Consider the following 15769-nt stretch of genomic DNA (forward strand, 5'->3'; position numbering starts at 1 on the left):
CTGGATCCTGGGTTTTTTCTGGTTTGGATCACGTAGTAGTGTGGTACCTCACTGAAACATTACATTAAACCTGGTTTGGATCAATATTTTAGAGGATGACGCATGTTAGGTCTAGGTTAGGTCGGGGATTTTCACTCATCAGACTGATACTTTCGCATTCTTCACATACTTGTTGAACGGATCCTGGGTTTTTTCTGGTTTGGATCACGTAGTAATGTGGTACCACACTGAAACAGTCGATTAAACCTGGTTTCGATCAGTATTTTACAGGATAACGCATGTTAGGTCTGGGTTAGTTCTAGGATTTGCCCTCATCAGGCTCATACTTACGCATATTTCTCATACTTCATGGCTGGATCCTGGGCTATTTCTGGATTGGATCACGTAGTAATGTGGTACCACACTGAAACAGTCAATTAAACCTGGTTTTGATCAATATTTCAGAGAGTAATTCATGTTAGGTCTAGGTTAGGTCTGGGATTTGCTCTCATCAGGCTCTTTCTTTCGCATATTTCTCATACTTGATGGCTAGATCCTGGGCTTTTTCTGGATTGCATCACGTAGTAATGTGGTACCACACTGAAACATTCAATTAAACCTGGTCTTGATAAATATTTTAGAGGATAACGCATGTTAGGTCTGGGTTAGGCCTGGGATTTTCATTTATCAGACTCATACTTTCGCATTCTTCACATACTTGTTGAACTGATCCTGGGTTTTTTCTGGTTTGGATCACGTAGGAATGTGGTACCACACTGAAACAGTCGATTAAACCTGGTTTCGATCAATATTTTAGATGATAACGCAAGTTATGTCTGGGATAGGTCTGGGATTTGCCCTCATCAGACTGATACTTTCGCATTCTTCACATACTTGTTGAACGGATCCTGGGTTTTTTCTGGTTTGGATCACGTAGTAATGTGGTACCACACTGAAACAGTCGATTAAACCTGGTTTCGATCAGTATTTTCGAGGATAACGCAAGATAAGTCTGGGATAGGTCTGGGATTTGACCTCATCAGACTCATACTTTCGCGTTTTTCACATACTTGTTGAACAGATCCTGGGTTTTTTCTGGTTTGGATCACGTAGTAGTGTGGTACAACACTGAAACAGTCCATTAAACCTGCTTGCGATCAATATTTTAGAGGATAACGCATGTTAGGTCTGGGTTAGGTCTAGGATTTGCCCTCATCAGGCTCATTCTTTCGCATATTTCTCAAACTTGATGGCTAGATCCTGGGCTTTTTCTGGATTGCATCACGTAGTAATGTGGTACCACACTGAAACATTCAATTAAACCTGGTCTTGATAAATATATTAGCGGATAACGCATGTTAGGTCTGGGTTAGGTCTAGGATTTGCCCTCATCAGGCTCATACTTTCGCATATTTCTCATACTTCATGGCTAGATCCTGGGCTGTTTCTGGTTTGAATCACGTAGTAATGTGGTACCACGCTGAAACAGTCAATTAAACCTGGTTTCGATCAATATTTTAGGGGATAACGCTAGTTAGGTCTGGGATAGGTCTAGGATTTGCCCTCATCAGGCTCTTACTTTCGCATATTTCTCATACTTCATGGCTAGATCCTGGGCAATTTCTGGATTGGATCACGTAGTAAAGTGGTACCACACTGAAACATTCAATGAAACCTGGTCTGGATAAATATTTTAGAGGATAACGCATCTTAGGTCAGGGTTAGGTGTAAGATTTGCCCTCATCAGGCTCACAGTTTCGCGTTTTTCACATTCTTGATGAACAGATCCTGGGTTTTGTCTGGTTTGGATCACGAAGTGGTGTGGTACCACAGTGAAACAATCAATTAAACCAGGTCTTGATAAATATTTTAGGTGATAACGCACGTTAGGTCTGGGTTAGGTCTAGGTTTGCCCTCATCAGGCTCATACTTTCGCATATTTCTCATACTCCATGGATAGATCCTGGGCTATTTTCTGGTTTGGATCACATAGTAATGTGGTACCACACTGAAACAGTCGATTAAACCAGGTTTCGATTAATATTTTTGAGGATAACGCATGTTAGGTCTAGGTTAGGCCTGGGATTTGCTCTCATCAGGCTCATTCTTTCGCATATTTCTCATACTTGATGGCTAGATCCGGGGCTTTTTCTGGATTGCATCACGTAGTAATGAAGTACGACACTAAAACAGTCAATTAAACCTGGTATCGATCAATATTTTAGAGGATAACGCATGTTAGGTCTAGGTTAGGTCTGGGATTTTCACTCATCAGGCTCACAGTTTCGCGTTTTTCACATTCTTGTTGAACAGATCCTGGGTTTTGTCTGGTTTGGATCACGAGATAGTGTGGTACCACACTGAAACAGTCCATTAAACCTGGTTTCGCTCAATATTTTATAGGATAACGCATGTTAGGTCTAGGTTAGGTCTGGGATTTGCTCTCATCAGGCTCATTCTTTCGCATATTTCTCATACTTGATGGCTAGATCCTGGGCAGTTTCTGGATTGCATCACGGAGTAATGTAGTACCACACTGAAACAGTCAATGAAACCTGGTTTCCATCACTATTTTAGAGGACAACGCAAGTTAGGTCTAGGTAAGGCCTGAGATTTTCACTGATCAGACTCATACTTTCGCATTCTTCACATACTTGTTGAACGGATCCTGGGTTTTTTCTGGTTTGGATCACGTAGTAATGAGGCACCACACTGAAACGGACAATTAAACCTAGTTTCGATCAATATTTTAGAGGATAACGCAAATTAGGTCTGGGATAGGTCTGGGATTTGCCCTCATCAGGCTCATACTTTTTTTTTTTTTTTTTTTTTTGTCGTGGGGAAAATCTTCGAAAGACTCCCTCCCACCTCCTTGGGGAGAGGTGGGAGGGGTGTGTGGGATTCCCCGCGCCCGTACAACGACAGGCGCGGGACCTACCCACTAAAAACCCCACGGTGACCCTTCGGCACGCTTTGGGAGGATACCGGGAATCGCTCGAAGCATTCTTCCGGTATCCTCCCCGTGCCCGCGCGTTCGCGCCCATCCCCCGGGGGGACAATCGGTCCCCCCAGTAGACACTCTGCCTCATAGCGGCGGGACGGGGCCACTCCATCCCGCCGCTATCCGTCCCGGGGCCGCGTTTAGTGGCGGCTGCGAGCCCCAACTCGCAACCGCCCGCGACCCCGTTTCCACCCCTCGGCGGCCGGGCGTTCATGGCCGCACCAGACCGCCGAGGGTGCCTCCCCTTGCGTCGGACCGGTGGGGGGAGGCACTCCTACCCCCAACCGGTCCGACCCGGCGCTGCCTGGCGGGAGGAGGGTCCCCTCAGGACCCCCCTCCCAGCCTAGGTCATCCGCCACGCCGAGGCGGCCGCCCGCGACGCCTCGCGACCGGGCGACGACCTCCGGCCAGCGCACGAGCGCGAGCTTCAGTGCGCCGCTGAAGCTCGCGCTCCCTCCCCGCGGCCTCCTTCTGCAACATTACGTTCTCGCAGAAGGAGGCCACGGCCCTCCACTTCTCCTCGCTGCCGAGCATGGCGCGCACCACGCCCGGCAGCGAGACATCCCGCCCGACGACGCCGACCAGGACACGGCGCTCCCCCTCCCACGCGGGGCATACCTCCAGGGTATGATCTGCCGTGTCCTGCTCAGCGTCGCAGTGGCAGCAACGCGCCGTCGGCTCCTTCCCTATCCGGCACAGGTATCTTCCGAAGCTGCCATGCCCGGAAAATACCTGTGCCAGCCGGTAGGTGAGGCTGCCATGGCCTCTGTCCAGCCACTCCTTCAGGAGTGGCCGAACAGCCCCGACAGTCCGGTGCCCCGCGGTTGGCAGAGCCAGCCGCTCCTGCCACGCGAGCAACACGGACTGCCGGGCCTGGCGCTTCAAATCGCCCCAAGCAGGTTCCTGCCCGCCCGGGACCGCCCCCACCCCCGCGCGACGGTCGACGCGGTGCCGGTACATCACCGCGTGCGACCGCGCGAGCAGGTCCATGGGCGGCATCCCCGCTAGAACCGTCGCCGCCTCATGTGACATGGTCCGATACCCGCGGACGACCCTGAGCGCCACGCGCCTCTGCACCCGACGCAGCATAGTCATGCTGCGCCGGGAGGCAGCCAGGTCGTCCGCCCAGACGGGGGCCCCGTATAGGGCCACCGACTGGACCATTGCCACATAGAGGCGACGAACTCGGCCCGCCGGGCCCCCCAGGTTGGGCAGGATCCGGCCCAGAGCCGCAACCATCCTTTCCAACCGGGGGACCAGGCAGCGGAAATGCTTCTCGAAACGCCAGTGGCTATCGAGGATCAGCCCCAGATACCTGATCTGGGGCTTCACCTCGATGTCAGCCCCACCCACCCGAATCAGAGGGGGTGGCGGATCCTGCCGAGGTGAATGAAACGCAATCACCTCGGTCTTATGGACCGCCACCGTCATCCCCATCCCCCTGATCCGGTCGACGACGCGTTGCGACCCCTCCTCCGCGCGACGCATGGCCCTCCCCCAGTGCGCCCCGACGGCCAGCACCAGTGTGTCATCCGCATAACACACCGTGCTGACGCCGTCGGGGAGGCCGGCCCGCAACACCGAGTCGTACGCGATGTTCCACAGGAGTGGCCCGAGGACCGACCCCTGCGGAACACCGCAGTACACCTCCCTCCGCATATCACCATCCCGGCCCGGATACTCGATCCACCTGCCGCGGAGATAATCCCCGACGACCGCCCTGAGACAAGGGGGGACTCGATGATATTCGAGCCCCCTCCTTATCCCTTCCCAGGGGAGGGTGTTAAAGGCATTGGCAATATCCAAGGATATTGCCAATGCCACCCCTCCCCGGGAGACGGCCGCCTCCGAGAGGGCCCTCACACGACCTATCGCGTCGATAGTCGATCGGCCCCCCCGGAAACCGAACTGGCAGTCGGCCAGACCGGGATCACCCCGCGACAGGTGCTCGACGAGGCGGGCAGCAATCACACGCTCGAAGAGCTTGCCCACCTCGTCGAGGAGACAAATGGGCCGGTATGCGGAGGGAGACTCCGCGGGCCGACCCTCCTTCCGGAGGAGGACCATCCTCGCCACCTTCCAACTCGGGGGGAATCGCCCGTCCCTCAGGCAGCGGTCGAACAACCGCCTGAGGTCAGCCCCAAGGACGCCCTGGGTCAAGACCCAAACCCGGCCGGGCACACCATCCGGACCCGGGGCCGTGTTACGAACCCCGAGCCGTCTGATGGCCGCTGCCAGCTCCTCCTGCGTGACCCCCAGCTCGGCCGTCCACTCCACTGGGACAGCCGCCGCCGCCGGAGGACGCGGTCCCCTCTCCCCAATTGGGAAGAGTGTATTGACCACGTCCTCCAGCAGCCGGGGGTCAAGACCCTCGGTGACGGGGGGCGCCCACGGGCGGAGCTTATTCAGCACCACCTTATATGGGCGCCCCCATGGATCGTCATCAAGGGTCTGGAGGAGCTCCTTCCATGCCTGAGTCTTGGCCCGTTTGATGGCGACCTGCAGAGCAACCCGCGCCACGCGGTATGCTCCATACAGGTCATCAGCTGCCCTCGCTCGCGCCACGCCGTCGCCTGTACGTTGACGACGGAGCGCGCGGGCGCACTGGCGTCGGGCGCGGACAGTCGCGACTCGCAACTCCGCGATCGCGTCCGACCACCAGTACACCGCCCGGCGAGGAGAAGCCCGCCCGACCCGAGGCATCGCCGCGTCGCAAATACCCGCGACCAATGCCCGGAGCCGGGCGACCTCCTCCTCTATGCTCGGCATCTCGGCCGCTCCCTGCGGCCAAGTTGCAGCGAGGGCAGCTGCCATCAGGGCGTCCTTGTCCAGGCGCCGAAGCGCCCAGCGGCGTGGTGGGGTGCCACGCAGGCGGCCGTGTCGGGATGCACTCGCGGCGGCAGAGACCTCCATCCGGATGTACCGGTGATCGGAGAGTGTCTCTGCCCCCGCGACCACGTGCCAACCCGACACCATGCGCACGGCGTTGGGGGTCGCGAATCCAACATCCACGATGGACCCCCCATATCGCCGCACGCATGTGTGCTCCGACCCCCGGTTCAATACCCGGAGGTCGAGCCCCGCCGCCCAATCGCCCAGGATCCCGCCGCGAACGGAGGTCCTGGGGGATCCCCAAGCCACCGACTTGGCATTAAAATCCCCCAGGACCAGCACCGGCCGGGCCGCGTAGCGCTGCACGCATGCCGCGACCTCGGCCGAGTACAGCTCGAACGCAGCGTGACCGCTACGGGGCGAAATGTAGCACCCCACCACAGCGACTCCCCCCAGTCCACGGCGACGAATCCCCGACCGCGCTCCAACAAGGAGAACGGTGGGGACCCGTCGCCCCCTCTCCATACCGTCGCCACCAAGCCGTCCGCGTCGCCCACCCAATGAGGATGATCAGGGACGCGGTACGGCTCGGCGGCGACCGCCAGGCCAACCCCCCACTCCGCGAGGACTTGGGACATCAAGTCCTGTGCCGCGCGGCAGTGGTTGAGGTTGGCCTGGAGGAGGAGGCGGGGCGGCATTAATTAATGGCCGCGCCAGCCTCCTCCCGGCCGTCCGTCCCCGTAGCACCGTCCACCTCCATGGAGGACGATGCCACCGCCCTCGGCACCGGAGCCGGTGCAGCCCGCCTCTTCCTCTCCTTCCGGGAGGGGGGGGAGCACTTCTTGCTCCCCACCCTGTGATCGGCTGGCCTCCCCATGTCCGCACACAGCGGGCAGTGGGGGGCCGCCGAGCACTGGCTCGCACGGTGCTCTTTGGCACCGCAGCGGTAACACTGACCGCTGCGGTCCACCGGCGAGGTGCACCACTGCCTCACGTGCCCCAATTCGAGGCAGCGGTGACACTGGAGCGGGCGCGGCGCGAGGATTTCCACTCGCGCCGAAACCCACCCCACCAACACCCTCCCGGATTCCGCCACCTTACGGGCAGCGGAGAGGGGGCACCGGGCCCACACCGACCCGAGGCCGGAGGGCGACCTGCGGATCTCTCCGATTCGCAGGTCCTCCACAGGACAGTCCCCCGCCCTCGCAAGGGCACGGGACACATCCTGTGCGCTGACCGAGTCGTCCAGCCCACAAACGCGCATCTCCGTGCGCTTCGTGGGCCGGGCGACCCGGACACCTCGCTCGCCCAGCTGCTCCCGGAGCCTCTGGGCGAGACGATCCGCCTTCGCGCCGCCTTCTGCACCGGGGATCTCCAGCAAGAGACCCCCGGTCACGGCCCTCTTCGCCCTCACGGAGGCGATGCCCAGCTCTTCCAGGGAGATATTCTCCCTGGCGAGCCGCATCGCCTCCGCGAGGGTCAGGTCGCCCCCCTGCGCAACGGTCAGCGTCACCGCTGCCGTTTTTGGGGGACGACCTGGTCGTGCCTTTCCGACCTTCGCGGCCTTTACCTTGGCCGCCGGCGGCGGAGGCGGAGGCTGCGGTTGCGAGGCCTTCCTCGCCGCCCGCTTCGCCTTCCGCCCCACAACCTCACTCCACGCCACCCCCCCTTGGGAGGGTGCTGTGGAGGACGCGACCACCGCGACCACGGGTACACCACCCCCCTTGGGGGTCGCGACCCGGGGCCCTGGTGCCGCAACACTGGGCGGAGCCTTCACTCCGCCCTTCTTTGCCTTCCCCGACTGTACCGGAACAGGTCGGGGAGGCACCGCCTTCCTGCTGACCGCTCTTCCGGCGAGGAGCTCCTCCCGGAAGGCGGCCAGCTTGCCATCAATCATGTCCCCAATCCTCCTCAGAAGATCGTCTTCTGAGGAGGACGGGGACTTCTTCACGGGCGGAGTGCGGGTGGAGGGGCCCGCGGTGCCCCGCACCACTGCCGCCGCACTCCGCTTATTTACCTCCGCCGAGGGACGCGGCGGTGGAGGAGGAGGGAGGATGGGAGGGAGGGCCGCGCTGTTCCACAGCGCCTCTGCCCTCCTCCTCCCCTGTCGCTCCTCCTCCAACAGGAGCTGCAGACGGGCGTTCCGCCCTCTGAGCTCTATCAGACTCATACTTTCGCATTCTTCACATACTTGTTGAACGGATCCTGGGTTTATCCTGGTTTGGATCACGAAGTAATGTGGGACCACACTGAAACAGTCAATTAAACCTGGTTTCGATCAATATTTTAGAGAATAATTCATGTTAGGTCTAGGTTAGGTCTGGGATTTACTCTCATCAGGCTCATTCTTTCGCATATTTCTCATACTTGATGGCTAGATCCTGGGCTTTTTCTGGATTGCATCACGTAGTAATGAAGTACAGCACTGAAACAGTCAATTAAACCTGGTTTCCATCAATATCTTAGAGGACAACACAAGTTAGGTCTGGGATATGTCTGGGATTTGCCCTCATCAGGCTCATACTTTCGCGTTTCTCACATACTTGTTGAACAGATCCTGGGTTTTTTCTGGTTTGGATCACGTAGTAGTGTGGTACCACACTGAAACAGTCCATTAAACCTGGTTTGGATCAATATTTTAGAGGATAACGCATGTTAGGTCTAGGTTACGTCTGGGATTTTCACTCATCAGGGTCATACTTTCGCGGTTTTAACATGCATGTTGACATGATCGAGGGTTTTCTTTGCTTTCGATCACGTAGTAATGAGGTACCGCACTGAAACAGTCGATTAAACCTGGTCTCGATCAATATTTTAGAGGATAACGCAAGTTAGGTCTGGGATAGGTCTGGGATTTGACCTCATCAGACTCATACTTTCGCACACTTCACATACTCCTTGAACAGATCCTGGGTTATTTTCTGGTTTGCATCACGTAGTAATGTGGTACCACACTGAAACAGTCGATTAAACCAGGTTTCGATCAATATTTTAGAGGATAGCGCATGTTAGGTCTAGGTTAGGACTGGGATTTTCACTCATCAGACTCATACTGTCGCATTCTTCACATACTTGTTGAACGGATCCTGGGTTTTTTCTGGTTTGGATCACGTAGTAATGTGGTACCACACTGAAACGGTCGATTAAACCTGGTTTCGTTCAATATTTTAGAGGATAACGCAAGTTAGGTCTGGGATAGGTCTGGGATTTGACCTCATCAGACTCATACTTTCGCACACTTCACATACTCCTTGAACAGATCCTGGGTTATTTTCTGGTTTGGATCACATAGTAATGTGGTACCACACTGAAACAGTCGATTAAACCAGGTTTCGATCAATATTTTAGAGGATAACGCAAGTTAGGTCTGGGATAGGTCTGGGATTTGACCTCATCAGACTCATACTTTCGCATTCTTCACATACTTGTTGAACGGATCCTGGGTTTTTTCTGGTTTGGATCACGTAGTAATGTGGTACCACACTGAAACAGTCGATTAAACCTGGTTTCGATCAATATTTTAGAGGATAACGCATGTTAAGTCTGGGATTGGTCTGGGATTTGACCTCATCAGACTCATACTTTCGCACACTTCACATACTCGTTGAACAGATCCTGGGTTATTTTGTGGTTTGGATCACATAGTAATGTGGTACCACACTGAAACGGTCGATTAAACCTGGTTTCGTTCAATATTTTAGAGGATAACGCAAGTTAGGTCTGGGATAGGTCTGGGATTTGACCTAATCAGACTCATACTTTCGCACACTTCACATACTCCTTGAACAGATCCTGGGTTATTTTCTGGTTTGCATCACGTAGTAATGTGGTACCACACTGAAACAGTCGATTAAACCAGGTTTCTATCAATATTTTAGCGGATAGCGCATGTTAGGTCTAGGATAGGACTGGGATTTTCACTCATCAGACTCATACTTTCGCATTCTTCACATACTTGTTGAACGGATCCTGGGTTTTTTCTGGTTTGGATCACGTAGTAATGTGGTACCACACTGAAACGGTCGATTAAACCTGGTTTCGTTCAATATTTTAGAGGATAACGCAAGTTAGGTCTGGGATAGGTCTGGGATTTGACCTCATCAGACTCATACTTTCGCATTCTTCACATACTTGTTGAACGGATCCTGGGTTTTTTCTGGTTTGGATCACGTAGTAATGTGGGACCACACTGAAACAGTCAATTAAACCTGGTTTCGATCAATATTTTAGAGTATAACGCATGTTAGGTCTATGTTAGCCCTGGGATTCTCACTCATCAGACTCATACTTTCGCATTCTTCACATACTTGTTGAACTGATCCTGGGTTTTTTCTGGTTTGGATCACGTAGTAATGTGGTACCGCACTGAAACAGTCGATTAAACCTGGTTTCGATCAATATTTTAGAGGATAACGCAAGTTAGGTCTGGGATAGGTCTGGGATTTGACCTCATCAGACTCATACTTTCGCACACTTCACATACTCCTTGAACAGATCCTGGGTTATTTTCTGGTTTGGATCACATAGTAATGTGGTACCACACTGAAACAGTCGATTAAACCAGGTTTCGATCAATATTTTAGAGGATAACGCATGTTAGGTCTAGGTTAGGCCTGGGATTTTCACTCATCAGACTCATACTTTCGCATTCTTCACATACTTGTTGAACAGATCCTGGGTTTTTTCTGGTTTGGATCACGAAGCAGTGTGGTACCACACTGAACAGTCCATTAAACCTGGTTTCGCTCAATATTTTAGAGGATAACGCAACTAAGGTCTAGGTTAGGTCTGGGATTTGCTCTCATCAGGCTCATTCTGTCGCATATTTCTCATACTTGATGGCTAGATCCTGGGTTTTTTCTAGTTTGGATCACGCAGTAATGTGGTACCACACTGAAACATTCAATTAAACCTGGTCTTGATAAATATTTTAGAGGATAACGCAAGTTAGGTCTGGGATTCCCTCAGGGGCTGCCAGCCTTTCAGCTGCAGTACGGGCTTAACGAACCCGGGGTACCCGAGTCATACACACACCGTAAGCCTCCTGTTGGTCGTCACAACGACCCATTCACAATTCCCTATTGGTTTTGTGAATGGTACGTGACGGCAGGAGGAACGGGGGTCTTGGCTTAACCGCCTGGGCCACGAGTATGGCGACTCTATAAAATCGCCCTCTAATCCTAAGCTATGGTGCGCGGCGATGGGATGCATGGTTGGGGGAGGAGGCCCAATCCCAAGCGACCACCTCCGGGGAACCTGCCGAACCCCCGGAGTATTAGGCTTACCCGGGTAAGGCGGCTCTGCCCGGGTGGACCTTTATTTCCGACCATCTCGTGGGACTATTATGGACACAGAAAATAAAATGGGGATGGGGCGGGTTTTGTCGGTTGGGGAGGACGGAGACGGGGTTGGGGTTAGGGTGGCGGCGCTCGCGCCCCACTCAGCGCCAGGTCCGGCTTCGTGGAGGGTGGAGGAGGACGACGAGACGGCGTCGGTCTCGTCCTTCTCCTCCAGCACGAGCCACATAGGCTCTAAGAGGAAGAGGACGGGGCAGGCCGTCGTCGAGGTGGGCGGGGCGCTGAGCCCGTCGGTGAGGCTGAGTTGCCTCAGGGACGAGGTGACCGAGGAGATATCGGAGAGGATCTCCTCGTCCCTGAGGCGGGTGGAGAAAGTCGCCGCTGCCTGCGCCTTTAAGGGGCAGAAAAGCGGTGGCGCGGAGGCCCTGAAGGCCGCGGCGGAGGAAATGAGGGAGGCGGCGCGGGAGCTCAGAGGGCGGAACGCCCGTCTGCAGCTCCTGCTGGAGGAGGAGCGACAGGGGAGGAGGAGGGCAGAGGCGCTGTGGAACAGCGCGGCCCTCCCTCCCATCCTCCCTCCTCCTCCACCGCCGCGTCCCTCGGCGGAGGTGAATAAGCGGAGTGCGGCGGCAGTGGTGCGGGGCACCGCGGGCCCCTCCACCCGCACTCCGCCCGTGAAGAAGTCCCCGTCCTCCTCAGAAGACGATCTTCTGAGGAGGATTGGGGACATGATTGATGGCAAGCTGGCCGCCTTCCGGGAGGAGCTCCTCGCCGGAAGAGCGGTCAGCAGGAAGGCGGTGCCTCCCCGACCTGTTCCGGTACAGTCGGGGAAGGCAAAGAAGGGCGGAGTGAAGGCTCCGCCCAGCGTTGCGCCACCAGGGCCCCGGGTCGCGACCCCCAAGGGGGGTGTACCCGTGGTCGCGGTGGTCGCGTCCTCCACAGCACCCTCCCAAGGGGGGGTGGCGTGGAGTGAGGTGGTGGGGCGGAAGGCGAAGCGGGCGGCGAGGAAGGCCTCGCAACCGCAGCCTCCGCCTCCGCCGGCGGCGGCCAAGGTAAAGGCCGCGAAGGTCGGGAAGGCACGACCAGGTCGTCCCCCAAAAACGGCAGCGGTGACGCTGACCGTTGCGCAGGGGGGCGACCTGACCCTCGCGGAGGCGATGCGGCTCGCCAGGGAGAATATCTCCCTGGAAGAGCTGGGCATCGCCTCCGTGAGGGCGAAGAGGGCCGTGACCGGGGGTCTCTTGCTGGAGATCCCCGGTGCAGAAGGCGGCGCGAAGGCGGATCGTCTCGCCCAGAGGCTCCGGGAGCAGCTGGGCGAGCGAGGTGTCCGGGTCGCCCGGCCCACGAAGCGCACGGAGATGCGCATTTGTGGGCTGGACGACTCGGTCAGCGCACAGGATGTGTCCCGTGCTCTTGCGAGGGCGGGGGACTGTCCTGTGGAGGACCTGCGGATCGGAGAGATCCGCAGGTCGCCCTCCGGCCTCGGGTCGGTGTGGGCCCGGTGCCCCCTCTCCGCCGCCCGTAAGGTGGCGGAATCCGGGAGGGTGTTGGTGGGGTGGGTTTCGGCGCGAGTGGAAATCCTCGCGCCGCGCCCGCTCCAGTGTCACCGCTGCCTCGAATTGGGGCACGTGAGGCAGTGGTGCACCTCGCCGGTGGACCGCAGCGGTCAGTGTTACCGCTGCGGTGCCAAAGAGCACCGTGCGAGCCAGTGCTCGGCGGCCCCCCACTGCCCGCTGTGTGCGGACATGGGGAGGCCAGCCGATCACAGGGTGGGGAGCAAGAAGTGCTCCCCCCCCTCCCGGAAGGAGAGGAAGAGGCGGGCTGCACCGGCTCCGGTGCCGAGGGCGGTGGCATCGTCCTCCATGGAGGTGGACGGTGCTACGGGGACGGACGGCCGGGAGGAGGCTGGCGCGGCCATTAATTAATGCCGCCCCGCCTCCTCCTCCAGGCCAACCTCAACCACTGCCGCGCGGCACAGGACTTGATGTCCCAAGTCCTCGCGGAGTGGGGGGTTGGCCTGGCGGTCGCCGCCGAGCCGTACCGCGTCCCTGATCACCCTCATTGGGTGGGCGACGCGGACGGCTTGGTGGCGACGGTATGGGGAGGGGGCGACGGGTCCCCACCGTTCTCCTTGTTGGAGCGCGGTCGGGGATTCGTCGCCGTGGACTGGGGGGGAGTCGCTGTGGTGGGGTGCTACATTTCGCCCCGTAGCGGTCACGCTGCGTTCGAGCTGTACTTGGCCGAGGTCGCGGCATGCGTGCAGCGCTACGCGGCCCGGCCGGTGCTGGTCCTGGGGGATTTTAATGCCAAGTCGGTGGCTTGGGGATCCCCCAGGACCTCCGTTCGCGGCGGGATCCTGGGCGATTGGGCGGCGGGGCTCGACCTCCGGGTATTGAACCGGGGGTCGGAGCACACATGCGTGCGGCGATATGGGGGGTCCATCGTGGATGTTGGATTCGCGACCCCCAACGCCGTGCGCATGGTGTCGGGTTGGCACGTGGTCGCGGGGGCAGAGACACTCTCCGATCACCGGTACATCCGGATGGAGGTCTCTGCCGCCGCGAGTGCATCCCGACACGGCCGCCTGCGTGGCACCCCACCACGCCGCTGGGCGCTTCGGCGCCTGGACAAGGACGCCCTGATGGCAGCTGCCCTCGCTGCAACTTGGCCGCAGGGAGCGGCCGAGTTGCCGAGCATAGAGGAGGAGGTCGCCCGGCTCGGAGCATTGGTCGTGGGTATTTGCGACGCGGCGATGCCTCGGGTCGGGCGGGCTTCTCCTCGCCGGGCGGTGTACTGGTGGTCGGACGCGATCGCGGAGTTGCGAGTCGCGACTGTCCGCGCCCGGCGCCAGTACACCCGCGCGCGCCGTCGTCAACGTACAGGCGACGGCGTGGCGCGAGCGAGGGCAGCTGATGACCTGTATGGAGCATACCGCGTGGCGCGGGTTGCTCTGCAGGTCGCCATCAAACGGGCCAAGACCCAGGCATGGAAGGAGCTCCTCCAGACCCTTGATGACGATCCATGGGGGCGCCCATATAAGGTGGTGCTGAATAAGCTCCGCCCGTGGGCGCCCCCCGTCACCGAGGGTCTTGACCCCCGGCTGCTGGAGGACGTGGTCAATACACTCTTCCCAATTGGGGAGAGGGGACCGCGTCCTCCGGCGGCGGCGGCTGTCCCAGTGGAGTGGACGGCCGAGCTGGGGGTCACGCAGGAGGAGCTGGCAGCGGCCATCAGACGGCTCGGGGTTCGTAACACGGCCCCGGGTCCGGATGGTGTGCCCGGCCGGGTTTGGGTCTTGACCCAGGGCGTCCTTGGGGCCGACCTCAGGCGGTTGTTCGACCGCTGCCTGAGGGACGGGCGATTCCCCCCCAGTTGGAAGGTGGCGAGGATGGTCCTCCTCCGGAAGGAGGGTCGGCCCGCGGAGTCTCCCTCCGCATACCGGCCCATTTGTCTCCTCGACGAGGTGGGCAAGCTCTTCGAGCGTGTGATTGCTGCCCGCCTCGTCGAGCACCTGTCGCGGGGTGATCCCGGTCTGGCCGACTGCCAGTTCGGTTTCCGGGGGGGCCGATCGACTATCGACGCGATAGGTCGTGTGAGGGCCCTCTCGGAGGCGGCCGTCTCCCGGGGAGGAGTGGCATTGGCAATATCCTTGGATATTGCCAATGCCTTTAACACCCTCCCCTGGGAAGAGATAAGGAGGGGGCTCGAATATCATCGAGTCCCCCCTTGTCTCAGGGCGGTCGTCGGGGATTATCTCCGCGGCAGGTGGATCGAGTATCCGGGCCGGGATGGTGATATGCGGAGGGAGGTGTACTGCGGTGTTCCGCAGGGGTCGGTCCTCGGGCCACTCCTGTGGAACATCGCGTACGACTCGGTGTTGCGGGCCGGCCTCCCCGACGGCGTCAGCACGGTGTGTTATGCGGATGACACACTGGTGCTGGCCGTCGGGGCGCACTGGGGGAGGGCCATGCGTCGCGCGGAGGAGGGGTCGCAACGCGTCGTCGACCGGATCAGGGGGATGGGGATGACGGTGGCGGTCCATAAGACCGAGGTGATTGCGTTTCATTCACCTCGGCAGGATCCGCCACCCCCTCTGATTCGGGTGGGTGGGGCTGACATCGAGGTGAAGCCCCAGATCAGGTATCTGGGGCTGATCCTCGATAGCCACTGGCGTTTCGAGAAGCATTTCCGCTGCCTGGTCCCCCGGTTGGAAAGGATGGTTGCGGCTCTGGGCCGGATCCTGCCCAACCTGGGGGGCCCGGCGGGCCGAGTTCGTCGCCTCTATGTGGCAATGGTCCAGTCGGTGGCCCTATACGGGGCCCCCGTCTGGGCGGACGACCTGGCTGCCTCCCGGCGCAGCATGACTATGCTGCGTCGGGTGCAGAGGCGCGTGGCGCTCAGGGTCGTCCGCGGGTATCGGACCATGTCACATGAGGCGGCGACGGTTCTAGCGGGGATGCCGCCCATGGACCTGCTCGCGCGGTCGCACGCGGTGATGTACCGGCACCGCGTCGACCGTCGCGCGGGGGTGGGGGCGGTCCCGGGCGGGCAGGAACCTGCTTGGGGCGATTTGAAGCGCCAGGCCCGGCAGTCCGTGTTGCTCGCGTGGCAGGAGCGGCTGGCTCTGCCAACCGCGGGGCACCGGACTGTCGGGGCTGTTCGG

This window comes from Colletes latitarsis, unplaced genomic scaffold, assembly GCF_051014445.1.
Source record: "Colletes latitarsis isolate SP2378_abdomen unplaced genomic scaffold, iyColLati1 scaffold0007, whole genome shotgun sequence".
NCBI lineage: Eukaryota > Metazoa > Arthropoda > Insecta > Hymenoptera > Colletidae > Colletes > Colletes latitarsis.